This window comes from Peromyscus eremicus, chromosome 10 (genome assembly GCF_949786415.1).
Source record: "Peromyscus eremicus chromosome 10, PerEre_H2_v1, whole genome shotgun sequence".
In the NCBI taxonomy this organism is placed as follows: Eukaryota; Metazoa; Chordata; class Mammalia; order Rodentia; family Cricetidae; genus Peromyscus; species Peromyscus eremicus.
The window spans coordinates 41,713,253-41,730,405 of NC_081426.1; the positions used below are offsets into that span (position 1 = coordinate 41,713,253).

General features: G+C 36.8%; 1 pseudogene; it reads left to right on the forward strand.

The window, feature by feature from the left end:
• Positions 1–16,424, forward strand: part of LOC131920392 (uncharacterized) — a 130,134-nt pseudogene extending 113,710 nt beyond the window's left edge.
• Positions 16,425–17,153: the final 729 nt, after the last annotated feature.

Here is a 17,153-nt window from a genome sequence, read left to right on the forward strand (position 1 = left end):
CTGAAGATAACATCCCTTTTTTTTGAATCACTGAGGTCCAAACCTTCAATATGTGAGCCTTAATAGGGAGAACTTCATTCTTTAACAATTTTGGTGACAAGTTATCTAGCAAGTGCAGTAGCTAAAAGGAATATAAAATCATGATCCCATGGTTTCCACCAGTTATCAGCAGTTAGATATACCTATGTTCAAGGTATTGGCCAGGGAGTTGATCTCAACTGAAACTAAGGACATGTTTGCTCAGCGCCCTGGTTGTTAGAAGAAATCATGACTATGTGGTTATAATGTTGATATATTATTTTCTTCCCAGTTTCCGAATGAACACCATTTCCAGATACTAAGGTTTTAATGGCTCAACACCCACATAATAGCTAGTCTCACATGGATTTATTAACTCAGAGTCAGAGCAGAGGGACTTTGATCTTCTTGACTGTCATATGTTGCTACAAATGCAGGAGAATGATATATTACATGTTCACAGGACATGCTCAGACTCATTGAGAGGAAATAAAACTCAGTGAGAATCTTGAGAGCTATCTTAAATCTCTGCCAAACAAAATTCCATATCTGTATTGGAGAATTTTCTTAGTGTCTTCATGAGGTGAGCTTGATTGAAATGAGATTGATGGATAATTTTTTTATTTCAAATAACTTTATTCTTTTCCCCAGAGATGTCAACCCCAACCCTGTTGGTATGTTCTATAAAAGAACATAGATCTACATCAGTCTAAATGTGTATACAAGGAATGTTTCGCGATTTTATTTTTTTTATTTTTGAGGTTATAATAAAGTCACATCATTTCTCCCTTTCCCTTTCCTCCCTCAAAACACTCTCACCTATCCCCATTTGCTCTCTTTCAATTCGTGGCCTTTTTTTTCATTGATTTTTGTTACACACATGTGCGCATGCACGTGTGCATACACACACAAACACAAACACACATATATGTTATACTTCAACTATAACTTGCATATAATTATGATTCTGCATAATATGACTTGTGTATGTTTTCTCAGCTGACCATTTGATATCAGATGACCAATTGGTGTGCTCTTCCTGGGAAAGACTATTTCTTCCACTCTCAGTATTTCTTACTTGCCTCTAGGTCTTTGTGTAGGGTTGGGGTATCATGGGCTTTCCCCTGTGATGAATCAGTTTGTATATTAACCTCATTTGTTTAGAGAATAAAAATTAGCCCAGTCATTGTATATTAGGAGCATTGTTGCTTGTTTTATTCTTTGCGATGGTTCTTGGATATCTGCATTTATGTAAAGTTTTGAATGTTGTTCCTGCTGCAATAGGCAATTTTACATAGTTTTTTTTTTTTATTGATCTATTGTCAAGCACTCTGACCATCAGATCCATACTGTCAGGATGGCATAAATATTATTCAAAAACCTTGCAGTTCCATCAATCACCAAACATTTTCTCCTCTTAAATAAATATGATACATGTGTTATGCAGTCCAGAGTTCATGGAATCTATACTTGAGGAACTAAGATTTAGTTTCTATTTAGCTGTGTTGTGCCATTACATTATTGGTAATTACATCACTTTCTAATTCCTGTTAGGAGATGGTTTTCACTGAACTTTTTATATTTCTGTCTGCTATAGGCTTTCTACAGAAAAAAAAAGGATCTGGCAATATTTGTAAACCATTGACTGGAGGACAAGTATGCTTTGATGCCTGAAGTGGTGCATTGCTCCAGAGATACAGATAGTTACTCTGCCAGAGAGGTCTTTGCATTCATACCAGTGGAGAGAACTTTCCCTCTACCCCAAAAGAGGACTTTATAGTCAGTTATCATATGAGGTTTTCCTGGTGAGACAGATGAAAAGATTTTTATAGAGTAGGTATAGGCATACATCCTAGTTAGGGTTAATATTGCTGTGATGAAACACCATGACCAAAGCAACTTGGGGAGGAAAAGGTTTCTTTGGCTTACACTTCACCATCACTATCCATCATCAAATGAAGTCAGAACAGGAATGCAAACAGGACAGGAACCTAGAAACCAGAGCTGAGGCAGAGGGCATGGAGGAGTGTTGTTTACTGGCTTTCTCCTCATGGCTTGCTTAGCTTGGTTTCTTATAGAACTCAGAACCATCTGCCCAGGGGTGGTACCCCCCACAATGTTCTGGGCTCTCCCTTATCAACCACTAATGAATAAAATTTTATAGAGGCATTTTCTCAATCGAGGTTCCCTTGTCCCAGATGATCATAGCTTTCATCAAGGTGATATAAAATTAGCCAGCACAACATGCAATGATAGAAAAGCAGTAAAAGAGTTGGAGAGATGTCTTTGCAAGTAAGAGTGCTTACCACACAAACATGGAAACCTGTGTTCAGTAGCACTGACATAAAAAGCATGACTTGGATGCCCACATGGCTATAACACCTGAGGAGTAGAAATAGACGTCTTGCTGGAACATGCTGGATGCAAACCTGGTTCAGGTCTGATGAGAGACTCTATCAAGGTATTGAGACATAGTGTGATAGAACAGAACACCTGATATCTTCCTCTGACCTTCACACCCAAGAACAGGCAACAAGAACAGAACAGAACACACACACACACACACACACACACACACACACACACACACACACAAGACACACAGAGAGAAATAGAGACAAACAGATAGACAGAGGTATTAAAAGTTTTTGTACTCCCGGGGGCATGACAATACTTAAAGTTGCAGATGTGAGTTACTCAAATTTTCTCCCATCCATACATTTTATTTTTTGCAAAGCAATGCTTTTCTGCTTACTTGCTGCATGTCTATAAGATAGCAAGACCATGATAAGAAATCTGCTTCTATACTTCTTACAGTTTTAAAGAAATACAAGGACATGATATTCCAAAAATGAAGAAATATCTTGCAAAATTAAATCAAGAAAATAAAAAATTATTTTTAAAAGCTGAAGTAAAATTAAATGTGTATCTTAGCTATTAGCAAAAAAGCCAAAATATGTTCCTAGTAAAGGTGTCCAAGGGTTACTTATATATTCCTCTTCACTCACTTTTCCATATTTCTTTCACACCGCAAGAGAACTCCCATTTGAGATATTTGATCTATTTTACTTGTCTACTCACTGGCCTACTTTCACCAACAGACTATAAATTTCATAAGGGTAGGAGATATGAGTCTCTCCTTTTGATTTAACAGCCTAAGAACCACACATAGTTATGGAGCACATGTGTGATTTCCAATGCATGCAAGAAGAATTCAAATGAGATTGAATGTATGGACCTCCTCAAATATTTTTCTCTTGTTTTGGAAAGGTTCTTACACGACAGTGTAGGCTGGTCTTATGCTCAAAATTCTCCTGCTCCATCTGACTCACAAGTACTGGGACTGTGTGCATGAACCACCATGCCTAGCTTTTTAGTGATTTTTTTCTTTTTAACATTCTTTGTCAGTCAGTCATCATGTAGACCCTTCACTGATCATCTATAATAACATACAAAAGAGAAGATAGTTTTTAAAAATTGAGAAAGAAATGGGTAAAAGTATCTCTACTTCCAGTTACCAGGACCAAGATGCTACAGAAATGGGAATCTAGATATGGTCACTAAAGATTTTCACAAATAAGATTCTCTCTCTCTCTCTCTCTCTCTCTCTCTCTCTCTCTCTCTCTCTCTCTCTCTCTCTCCCTCTTTTTCTCTGTCTGTCTGTCTGTCCCTCCCTTTCTCTTTCCTGTATTGAGTTGTCTCTGTCCCACCAGCTAGCTCCCAAATCATGACACAGAGAAATATTAAAGAAGAAAGCTCAGCTGATAGCTTAGGCTTCTTTTTGGGTGGCTCTTATGCCTTAAATTAATCCATTTCTATTCATCTATATACTGTCCCAAGGCTCGTTTACCTCATCTACATACTATCCATCCTGCTTCCCTGCTTCTTCCTTATCTCCTTGTGTCTCTTGACTTTCTTCTTCCCAGCATCCTCCATGCCTGGAAATCCAGCAATCGGCCTTTCAGCTCTTTATTAAACCAATCAGAGTGACACATCTTCACAGTGTACAAAAAGATTATTTCACAACACTTTCCTCTCCCTCTTCCTCCCTGTGTGTCTGTGTATGTGTTGTCATTGTCATTTTGATTTGTTTTATCACCTTTACAAAATGATTTTCTTCTTTTCTCAATCATTTTGTCTAGAAACCTCTGTCTACAAGATGATTGAATAGCCAGTTCAGTGGGTGAAATCAACCTTATTAAATGCTGTCAGTGACATCCCTTGCTTTTCTTCATCTTTTTCAAAACCCTGTCTCTTTACGGTGAGCCGAGATTTATTACTGGCATTTCTCATATTTTCCTCATAGTGTTGTTTAGCACTGAAAACTATGAAAAAATACTGATTTGAAGGTGTAAAGACACAGCAGAAAAAGAACCACTGACAAGCACTTTGGAGTCTGAGTAGTGTGCAAAACACTGCAAGTGTTTTTGGATTGCATGTTCCCATCCACCAATGCTTAAGTCTTAACACTGACTCCAAAATGTCTTGTCTTTCCTATCTAGCAGCGCCAAGGCAGATCCACAGTATATTAACTTAGAGAAATTAATTTACATTTTCCTATTCTAGTTTTTCTCTTCTGAGACTCTTAGCATAAATATATAGTTTTAATCTGGCATGAAGCTTATTTTGTTACTCAAGGCATTATATAGAATTGAGTTTTGTGGTTAAGTTTGCTAAACTTGGGGTTGAAAACTAAACATTTCTTGGGGAAAAATGGATAAGAATATCTTACATTTGTTGAACATAGCCAAGAAATTTATTTTTAATAACTGAGCCACAGATGGGATGCCATCTGTCAGCATATGGCTGGCTCTTAAAGCAGTGTTTACATCTGGGGGTATGGTGCTGTCTTTGAGAGAAGCATTGTTGGATTAAACTTAAAGAGAAGTTATTTGAGAATCATGAACGTTGTAAAGTGCTAAGGATAGAATCAGAGTGTTTATATGCATACAGTTTTCATACATTTGGATGGGTAAAATGAAAGAAAATCTGTCCATTGAAATTATGTGATGATAATGAAAATAATTGTAGATTTTACATCACTAAAGGTTTAGTTCTCTTTTGATGGGCAAAACTATGATTATGACATGAAAATAATTGAGATTGAGTGTTTTATGTTTTCAGTTTCACTTTTAACTCTCTGATAATTACTAACATATTCTTTTAATTTTGACCCTTCAATTTATTTAAAACTTATACAAATGACACATTTCATTTCTTCCATTTTAAAAATTATTAGTATAATTTTATTCTGTTTCATTTTGCAAAATATATCTTATTTTAAGTTGATTTTAAAATTTCAAACTTATTAATAGAATTTTTATTATGAAACTAGTAAATCAAATTTTATAAATGCTTCCTAATATGTGCATTAAAAATTGTAAAAAGTAGCCGGGCGGTGGTGGTGCACGCCTTTAATCCCAGCACTTGGGAGGCAGAGGCAGGCAGTTCTCTGTGAATTTGAGGCCAGCCTGGTCTACAGTGCGAGATCCAGGAAATGTGAAAAGCTACACAAAGAAACCCTGTCTCAACCCCCAACCCCCAAAAAAAATGTAAAAAGTATTCAAACTAATGAGTACCATAGCAATTTTGATAAACATGGACATTTTATAATATTTAAAATAGAATAATTATCTCCTCAAGCATTTATTATTTCTTCATGGTGAAAACATTCAATTATACTTTTCTTTGAATTATTAACAGTGTGTAGCTCCATGAGATGGAACCTGTTTGAGTGACCAAAGATCTAGGACTACATGGCCCAGGGACCTAGAATAACCAAAATAATACTGGTCTAATAAAAAAGAAAAAATGTAGTGATAAAATGACCCATAATGCTATTCTGCTGTACTCATAGATCAGTACCTTGTTCAGCCATCATTAGAGAAACTTCTTCCTGCATAAAATGAGAACAAAAATAAAGCCCAACAGCCAGACATTATTCAGAGTGAGAAACCTTGGAATACTCACCCCTAAATGAGATGTCTCCAACAAATCTCTTCCCTCAGATCTCAAGAAACCCTGAAGAAGAGGCAGAAAGAGTGTAAGAGCCAGAGAGGACAGAGAACGTCAAGCAAACAAGGCCTCTCAATCAACATAAGCAGAGCTCATGTAAACCACAGAGACTGAAACAGCATGCACAGGGCCTACACAGGTCTGAACTAGGCCCTCTGCGTATATATTATAGCTTCAGTTTAGTGTTTTTATGGGGCTTATAAGTGTAAAAATATCTCTGATTCTTGAGCCTTTGCTTAGGCTCTTTTTTTTCCTGTTGGATTTTGTTTTATCTTGTATTTTATTTTGCTATACTTTTTAAAACAAATGAATGAATGAGTGAATGAGTGAATGAATGAATGAATACCTAGCCATTAGGATAAGGTTAACAACTGAATGGTCACATACCTTTTGGGAGAAGGAAAAATCAGTTTTCTCTAATAGAGTGACAGTATATCAACTGCTCTAGTATAGGCCTCATGTTCAGGAGTAGTGGACCAATATATGATGGATTCCACAGTTTTTCTTATGTGCTTTTACTTGATTACAGATTTGGGGTGGGGGTATCTGTTGGTTTTATTTTGCTTTTGGAGGTTTTGTGGATTTTGTTGTTGTATTGGGTTTTTGGTTGTTTGTTGAGAAAGAACATAAAGTTGGATAAGGAAGGAGGGAAAGGATCTAGCAGGGATCAGGAGAAGGGAAGAAGATGGTCAAATATATATTTAAATTTAAAATCTATGTGGTGATATTATATTTGTGCATTAATAAATAAAGCTTGCCTGGAGACCAGGGGGAAAAGGCCAGCTATTTTAAGTAAACAAATAAGTCAGGTAGCACACACCCTTAATCTCTTAGCAGGCAGGATCTCTGTGTGCTCAAGGCCACACTAGGTAACAGAGCCAAGTGTGATGACACATGCCTTTAATCCCAGTACCAACCATACAGACCTGGAGGTCTGTACAGACAGACAGACAGTGACAGAGTTGTGTAGGAAGAGGAAGTGAGGTAGCTGGGCTAAGAGCCAATAAGAGGGAAGAAAAGCAAGGCATATAAGCCTGGGTAGACAGGAAGTCATGCTCTTGGGAAGCTGCTGAGTTGGTGAGGTGAGGTTAGCTGGTGGCTTTCAGTTTTTCCCTGCTCTCTCTAAGGCTTTAACCCAAATTTCTGGCTCCATGTTCTTTATTTAATAAAATCATTTAGAAATTCATCTACAAAACTATTTTAAATACTAGAAATATAATAAAACATAGGCGCTTACACAAAGAACATGCAGCACCTTCTCACAATCTATAATCACACTACTTTGATGAAACACAAAGGGACCTTCATTCCTGTATCTCTACAAAATAGTGTTCCTTGATCAACATCCTCTACTGGCCTCTGATAGGCACATGGTACTCTCAACATCTATGAAAGTACACCATCATTTTAGATTCCACATATGAGTAAAATCATGCACTACTTACCTCCTTGTTTGTCTTATTTTAAGTAACTTGATAATCTCTAGTTCTACTTTTGCTATTACAAATATCAGGATTCCCATTCACTTTCACAACTAAGTGGTATTTCACTGTAAATTTGTACCACATTTTGTTAAACCACCTATCATTTGATGGACACTTAACTTGGCTATTGTGAATAGAACTGCAATTAAGTCATGAATGGAGTTGTCTCTTTGACATACTGATTTCATTTCTGGGGGATTATGTGTGGTATTGTGCTTGCTAGCCATATGAAAAACTATGCACATTATACATCTGACAAAGAGTTAATATACAGCATCTATAATGAAGCCTGAAATCTCAAAATTAAATAAGTCTTATTAGAAATGGACAATAAATATTTGTCAAAATAATGCCAAAGATGTTGAACATTAATCACAGCAAAATGCAAATCAAATCATTATGATTAGTCACTGGACTTCAGTAATAATAGCTAATTCCAAAAGAACTAAAGTTAGTAAGTTCTGGTGACCATGTAGAGAACAGGGGAGCATTGCACACTCTTCATAGGAATGTAAATTAGTCAAGCCATTTTGTAAACCAGTACATAATTAGTCAAATAATTAAAATTAGAACTTCCATATGATCCACTAAAGTTTAATTGGCATAAACATGTAAAGAAGTTGTTTGATTTGCTTGCAATTTACTCCCCAATCAAAAGTAATTTGAGTAAATTTTAATGAATACCATTTTCCTATCACCAATTCAAAACATATGGAAAGCAAGGCATCTCTTTTCCTCCACCTACAATAGCTAAAACTCAATGCTAATATTAGGAAATTACACAGACTGTAAAACTCTAGTGAACATAGGTTGCAAAGAAATGCACACACACATACACACATACACACACACACCACACACACACACACACAGACACGATAATAATTATAACAAGGGAGGACAAGTATCACTTTAGATTATGTTTAATGTAGCATATACATAAAGATTTTTAAATATCATCTCACACCCTGATAATGTTATAGTTTTTGCATAAAGTTAAGTAATTGTAAATAAGTTTAGTGAGGTTAATAGGACCATATCCTCTCTGCTATATGATGTTGCCTCCTATGTGGGGAAATGTTATCAGTGAACAACTACAAAATATTGATCATAAATGAGAGAAAGACGAAATGCACTAAGGATGACAGTGAGAAAGGAAACCACCTTGAAGTACCAGTTTCTATGTATCAACTAGACTATTAAATTAAATTTGCTCTTGTCAAAAATCAAAGAAATAACCAAAACCATACGTTTGAAATCTGATTTTGCATTTCTGTTTGGGACATACTAGTCCAAATTCTTAAAAGGTTCACAGTTTGAGGTCCATTCTCTATATCATTCCTTGATATGAATAAACTAATATTCACTGTTAAAGAGCTCAACTGGTGCCCTTTCCCTACAGCAGAAGAATAGTCAGGAAAACTCGAGGTGGTGAAGAAAGCCATTAGTATGATGGTTAAAACACATCACATAATATATGTTTTAAAATGTTCCTAATAAAATGTATATTTGTATTTAAAATATAACTCCAAAAATATAGCAACACAGGGAAGACCTATCAGAGAGGCTCCTAAGTATGTGGCGTTCTTCATCGGAGAAGTCCTTATTTGGCAGCTGAAATGCAGGTGCAATACAAAGGAAACCAATCATACAGGACAGAACAACAGTGACTTAAGATGGTAGAGCATACCATAAAAATAAAAAAATATGTTCTGCAAATGCTAGATGTTCTGGGAATATCTTCCTATGTAGACTTAAGAATGAGATGTGATAAATGATATAACTATAGGAATTATAGGGATGTGTATACAGTATGCACACACATACATATATGTATATAAGCAAGTAAGCAAATTAAAAACTTTAGATATTTGGTAATAATTTTATGTCGAATATTTTGGTATATTTTCTTTGACTTCTATTGTTTTATAATAATGATTGAATATATTAAAACAATAAGTATCAGAAAACTAACTTTATAGGACAGGTTTTAAGGAACATGATGATGACTATCTAACAGATACACTAAAAAGCTACTGGACTCACTTTTTTCACCATTTCCTCTGTGAAAAGAAAAAAAAAATAAAAAATAAAGGAAACAAGTCTTGCAAACTTAAGCTCAGATACAAGGTTAAAACTCTTTCTTTTGACGTATCTTTTAATTGGAAGGCAGATGTGCGTAGCAATGTGCCTTGAGAAGCCAGAAAACTAGATTTCTATTAAAAGAGAATGTTAGAATGTTCTCTCTCTCTCTCTCTCTCTCTCTCTCTCTCTCTCTCTCTCTCTCTCTCTCTCTCTCTCTCTCTCTCTCTCTCTCTGTGTGTGTGTGTGTGTGTGTGTGTGTAATCAACTACACTTACACATGGAAATTCCTAATGTGTCTCTTATTCACCTACCAATTCCCTCAAGTGACTCCTGGGATACTAGCTGGCACACTTTACATATCAGATTTCATTAGGCTCTCTAAGTCATTTCTCTGTATCAAATGCTAGATAATGGCACTGCCCTAGAGATTACTACAGCAGAACCTAGTACATATTAAGTAGTTCCCTATTGCATCAGTTAGAGCATGGATCCCAAGAATGTGTATTTGTAGCATGGATTCAAAGTGATTTTAGTGTGTAGGCCACTTATTTGTTTGATTAAATTCCTGACTCCATAGGACATTGTGTTCTGCCAGAGAACAGGTTTCCTTCCAATTACTTTGAAAAAGGAAAGTTTTATGAATATGTATTGAATGATATTCTGAATTATTTGGAGTCAGCATAAACAGATAAGAGGCTAACCATCTAGAAAAAGTCTCAAAGGTACCCACCAAGTCTAGACTCAAATGGAAGCTTCTGCCCCTTCAAACATCAGAGGTGACTAAAGAAGGCACCCACACTCCACTCATGACCACTTCCAGCTCCTGGCCATCCCCACCACATGAGCAGGCTGGGTGCTCTGTGACTCATTTCCCTCTCATGCCAGCTCATCTCTTCTGTCAAATATTGTACAACTGTTTTGGATTAGTAAAGCTTTAATCAGATCCAGAACAATGGTAAAAACTAGTCTGAGGGAAATTTAGTTTTCTTAACTTGTCAGTTTACGAAGGGAAAAGAGAATGAAATTGAAAGAAAATAATGAGTAGTTCAAAATATTGTAACTCTTATGATCCACTGAATTTATTGGTTAAGTCAAATTAAACAGGGTTCTTTGTAAAATCATGGATTTCACATGGTGCATCATTTTATCTTTTAAATTAATGATTTTTTCTCTTAAAGCATTTTTTTTATCCTCCCAAGTTATCAAATCAGTAAATCTGGATTTCTTCACTAAGTGAGAACACTTTCTATCATCTTATTTAGGTATTAATCCTCATTCTTATTAGTCCAGAAAACAACTACAAAATCTTTGCAATCCTGACATATCATGGATCTCTAACACACATTGTAAATATTCACACATAATGCGCTTGCTCCCAGGAATGAGGTCTTGCACATGTGCAGACATGTTTTGGCATTTTTGTGCTTTGTTCTATGGCTTTGAATAAGTGAATGAACAAATAAGGTATTAGACTCCATTGTTGATAGTTTTAACATTTATGAATGAGATTTTTAGATAATATGGAGATATTTAGAGCAGATCATATGTGTTTGTGCTTAACCACAGTGAAAAAAAATACTATCATGTTGATACAAAGCCTGGAAGGAGTCAATTTTGTGCTAGTAATCTATTTCAGGAATAAATGTCTCATCATTCCAACAAAATTTATTTCTTGCTTTCCTCCACTCAATTTGAATTCCATGGATGACTATTATAACTATTTATTGGAATAAATATATCTCACTAATCCCTGTATTCTTGGTATCTAGAAAAACATAGGCTTAAACAAATCCAACTTTTCCCCCACTTTCTTCCTGTATTCTCCTGGCTGAACGTGCCTAGGGGATAAAGCAGCCTTGTTCTTTGATGTATTTGTGATCACTGACCCTCATAGACATCCAACAGGTTGCTGTATTTACTGTGGGCAGCTGTTCTCTCACACTTGAAGTTAAGTCCACATCATGTTCTCTTTCTTCCAGGCTGTAACCTATAGTCTCACCCTCATTACCTAAAATGTTTCCTGTAGAATTTCAAGTACAAAAGCCACCTGAACCAACTTCCCAGATCCTACTGTATAACATACCCACCTTCATCTAGTCCACACCACCTGGCTTGACTGTGTCTCTCGCCCTCTTGATGGCCATAGTCTATTAATTAGCCTTCTCCCTGGGAACCACCATAGCCAGATTTCTTTCTCTATGAACTACACTACTTCACAACACACTGCCATCAACAATTTTGTCTTGTTTTGCCCAGCTTGATTTGCTTTTTTGTTTCTTTGTTTGTTCTTTGAGACAGTGTCTTACTGTGTAGTTCTGGATGCCATAGAATCCCTTATATAGAAGAAATTTGATTCAAACTCCCAGCCATCATCCTGCTTCTATCTACTGAGTATGAGATTACAAGCATATGCTACCATGACTACCTTTAACTATATTTTGAGTGAAAAATAAACTATGATATAACTTAAAACTGATGTTTAGTCATTGGAAGTTTCCTTTTGTTTACTGAGATTCCTGCACAAATACTGTGGTTCTCATACTCCCAGTGAGATTGATTATTTATCACCAAAATGATTCATGTGTTCCTAAGTCCAATAGTGAATTATTTGTCCTTATCTTCTTGGACCTGTCAAAAATGTGTGGACCAAATCATTGCCACACCCTCTCAAATATTTTTCTTCACTTAGAATCTGAGATATCACACTTTAATGTTGACCATACATACTGCCATCCGCTCTCAGCTGCTCCACCCATGTCTTCTCATTGAACAGATCACTTGCCATTAGAATTTCCTCTCCTTAGCTCTATCCATCCTTTGTTTTCCATGCACATTCACTTCCTAGTAGATCTCATCCATTCTCATGTCCTAACTCTCTCCATCTAGCTCTCTCATAGCCTGGACTGATACACTTTCAGCCTGACATGGTATCCACAGTAGAATTGCTAATATTTCAAAATCCATGCATCTAAAACTAAGGTCCTGGTATACTCTTGAAAGCTTGTTTACTTTTATATGATATTTTCCCTCTCGGTAATTATCAACCCTGTTATACCAGTTTATTAGTGGAGAAAACATCCTGAAACTCTCTTTAACGTCTCTGTGTCTACATATGCCTTGTATCTGTCAGCAACTCCTTTTGAGCTTTGCTTTCAAAGTATGTCCCATATCAGACCACATTTCTACACCTCTGCCAAAACACTCTAGGCAAAGGTGTTATTTGTCATGATGATCCCTTGCCTGGATTATGTCAGTGGTCTCTAACTTAATCCACATATACTCCCTCACCCATCTGCAGTAGGTGATTTACACAATCATAAAACACAAAACAAAATCCCCCAAATCCTCTTAGACATCTCCTCTGCACCCAGAGCAAAAGCCACCACCCTTACTACGAACCACACAATTCTCCTTGCATTTCTTCCAACCAATCTAATGAGACACGATACCCAATCCCAAATTCTCTGGTGACAAAGTGAAACAGGATTAGGTTGTTTTTTTTTTAATTGTTGCTTTGGTTGGTTTCTATTGTTTTCTTGTTGCTCTGGCTGCTGTCCTTGCAGTGGATGCCAGGCTAGTCTGGAACCCTCAATACTCCTACTTCAGCCTCTCTAGTGCTGGGATTAAGACACAAGGTACCACAACCAGATGGTAGCAGGCTTTAAATTGCATCAGGGAAAGTCCACAAATATATTTTTTCACTTATAAGTAGCCATTTTACCTTCTGTAATCAATAATCTTAGTTGCTGAGAGTATAATATTGAGCCAGTGTACAGGGACTTCAACTTTTAAATAATCTCCTTAAGAACATGTAATATACAAATAATGAGACACAAATTAAATGCAGCCACCTTCTCCCCTGGGTATCTCTGAAAGTACACATAAAGAGAATTTGATCTCCTTTGAGGAGTTACATAAATTTTCAACGAGAAAGCAATATGGTGCATAAGAATTAGAGATGGCAAGTGACAGACAAGGTGACTTGGGGCCATGGGAGGAAACGAACAATTTGTGCAAAGGTAACTAGAGGGTTTACTTGTCTTGAGAAAATATGAAAAGTAGGTTTTCTGAATAAGAGCTGCAATAGACTTTGTAAACATCTTTCCTTTTTTTTCTTTTTAGTTATTGTTGCTGTTTTTATGTTTTGTTTGGTTTTGAGGTAGGAACTCATGATCAGCCTCCTCCTTGAAAGTGCTAGGATTTCAGCTATATGACCACTCACCCAGCTTTTAGGTATAATAAAGTGCATCTCAGGAGGAGAAGAAGGCCTTAAAAGAGAGGTTTTGATAAAAGAATAATATAGAATCAGACTTATATATGAGTGTTTTGCCTCACCCTCTGTGTGAGTGTGTGTGTGTGTGTGGGGGGGGTGTCTGTGTTTGTCTGTATGTGCACTATCTGTGTGCCTCATGCCCAAGAAGACCAGAAGATGGCACATGGTTTCTAGAGTAGATGTTGGAAATTCATCATAATGTCTATGGTATAGGTAAGAAACACATAAGATTACTGACAAACTTCCATCAACTGAAGATGCAGTGGGAAGCAAATGGAGAGGCACAATCAAAGAAATTGTTAAGAGTTTGTTGATCCTCTTCTAGGCAGGCTTCTAGATATGCCAAATTACAGAAGATGGTGAGACAATTTTCCCTACCACAGTACAAAGAAGTCACACCAAAGACTGCCTCACCTCACTTAATTGCAGGTGAATCACAATGAGTCTGAGTAAATGACTGAACATGAAGAGTACTCAACCTTTGACTGGGGACCATTTAAAGCAAATGCATTTTTTTCTTGGAAGGTTATAGAACATTGACTAGACCAACAGAGTGACCACACCTAAGTCTTTAGGTACTTGACTGACCATACATAAGTGATGCTAGATTTCCTTCAGAAATGCATGGGTACCAATGAAATATACAGTTGCATTTCAGACATAACATTAATACAAGATATTGTAAACTTATTTTTTTCTCCCCAGAATTTATATACTGATACTCCTGGCTCCAGTGTGACAATAGGTATGGAAAAGGAGTTTATAGAAGTAATTAAGGTTAAATAAAATCTTGGGTTAGGACTTGAATCATATAAATCTAGGGCTCTTATTAAAAGAATAGACCCTGACTCTTCCTAGCTTCTCCTTCATTCCACTATATTCTCCTCTCCTGGCCCTGTGAATGAAAATAAAACTCCATGTGAAGACATACAAAACAGAGGACTACTTATGAATGAAGAAGAGAGTCCTTTCCAAAAGTCAAATGTGCATATTTTCCATGGACTTTCAGTTTTTAGAATTGCAAATAAATAAATAAGTCTCCATTGTTTACATGCTTCACTGTGTGGTGTTTTGCTAAGGAAGTCCCAGTTTACCCACTGTACTAGCCTTCAAACAATTGAAGAATGAGCAAATTCTTTAGCGAGCTCCAAATACAATGCAGCTATTTTGAGAGATAAACTAATGATTTAAGAATGTCTCATTAAAAAGTGTCATTTGCTAAAACAGTCCCAGAGAGGAATTGTCTTATGGTTCCTATAACAAAACAAAGCTATCGCTCACAAGGGAAACAGAAACGTGTTTTATGTTCTTTTCTAAATATGGCCTCTGTTACTTTGCCAGAAATGAGTCCTCTGGAAGGAATGGAAAGAATAGATAAGATAAAGAAAAAAGCTAGAATGGAATTAGAGAAATTCAGACAGTGAACAAAGGAAATGAAGATCCGTGGGTCACACATGAAGGTGACTTCAGCTGAGGAAGAGTACAATAATCAAGTAGATGGTATGACTCATTCTGTGGACAGTCAACGTCTTTCCCCAGCCATCCATGCCATTGTCCAATGGGTTCATGAACAAAGTGGCCTTAGTGGCAAAGATGGAAGTTATGCATGGGTTAGACAACATGGACTTCTGAAACTTACCAAGGCTGATCTGGCTACAGCTGCTGCTGGGTGTTAGATCTGCCAATAGCAGAGACCAACACAGAACCCCAGATATGGCATCATTTCTCATGGTGACTAGCCAGCAATTTAGTGGCAGGTTGACTACATTGAATCACTTCCTTCCTGTAAATGGCAATGCTTTGTCCTTACAGGAATAAATATTTATTCTGGTTATAGATTTGCCTTTCCTGCATATAATGCTTCAGCCCAAACTACCACCTCTGAACTTACAAGGATGCCTTGTCCACAATTATTGTATTCCACACAGGATTACTTCTGACCAAGAAACTCACTTCACAGCCAGAGAAGTGGGACAACAGGCCTACACACATGGAATCCACAGGTTTTACCAAGGAATCTGCTGCTTCACCATCCTGAGGCAGTTGGTCTGATAAAAAGACAAAATGGCCATTTAAAGATACAGTTACAGCACCAATTTGGTGACAGTAGCCTGGAGGGCTAGGACAGGATTCTTCAGAAGGCAGTATATACTTTGTATCAGCTTCTAATAGATAGTATTGTTTCTCCAAAATCCAGGAGTCAATAGTCCAGGAATCAAGTGTAAGAAATGGGAATGGTTCCACTCAATGTCACTCCTAATGACCTACTAGGGAAATTTTTACTTTCTGTTTCAGAAACTTTAAGTGCTGCTAATCTAGATGTTTTGGTTCCAGAAAGGGAATACTCCTGCCAGGAACTAAAATCAACATTGTACTGGAAGCTCATGCTTTCCATTGGCCACTTTGGGCTTCTGATGCCCTTAAGTCAACAGGTACTTACTGATCCAGACTACCAGGGAGAAATTGAATTACTTATCCACAGTGGATGTATAGAAGTTTATACTATAAAGTGCAGTGCAGGAGATCTTTTAGGCCTTCTTTTGGTGTGACCATGTCTATTATTAAATTCAATGGAAAACTACAACAAGCCAATGCAGGCAAGATGCCAAAGGCCCAAGAACCTTTAGGAATGAAGGTATGGGTCATTCTTCCAGGAAAATAACCAAGACCAGCTGAAATGCCTGCTGAGAGTAGAGAAAATACAGAATGAGTATTAGAAGAAGGTAGTTATAAATACCAGCTAAAGCCGTGTGACTAATTGCAGAAACGTGAATTGTAACTGACATGAGTGTTTTTGTACACTCATTTTGTTAACCTGTTTCTGCATATATGCATACATATCAAGTGATGTTTATGTTTCCTTTCCTCTTTCTATCATGTAATGTAACATCAATTGAGAGAATGTCCGTAGTTATCATATTTAAGTTATGAAACATTAAAAGAATGTCCCTCAAGGGATATTTCTACCTATTCTAAAGTATATGACGTGTTTTTGGCTTTATGCCAGATAGTTATATTAGGTGGAATTCTGAACTGGTTATTTTCATTTAGAAATTAAGCATAACATAAGGAGATGAGATTATATGCCAAGTTAATAGGAGGTGTTCTTGTCATGGCTAATCTTGAGTCTCATCTTGCTACAAATGGAATCAACTAAAACCCAAGTACCTGGGCAAGTCTCTGGAGAATTTTCCTGATTGGATCATTTGAGAAGACCCACCCTAATGGGAGATGGAAAGGGGAAGTTTTTACTTTTTGCCTTCTTGTCCTCACTATTG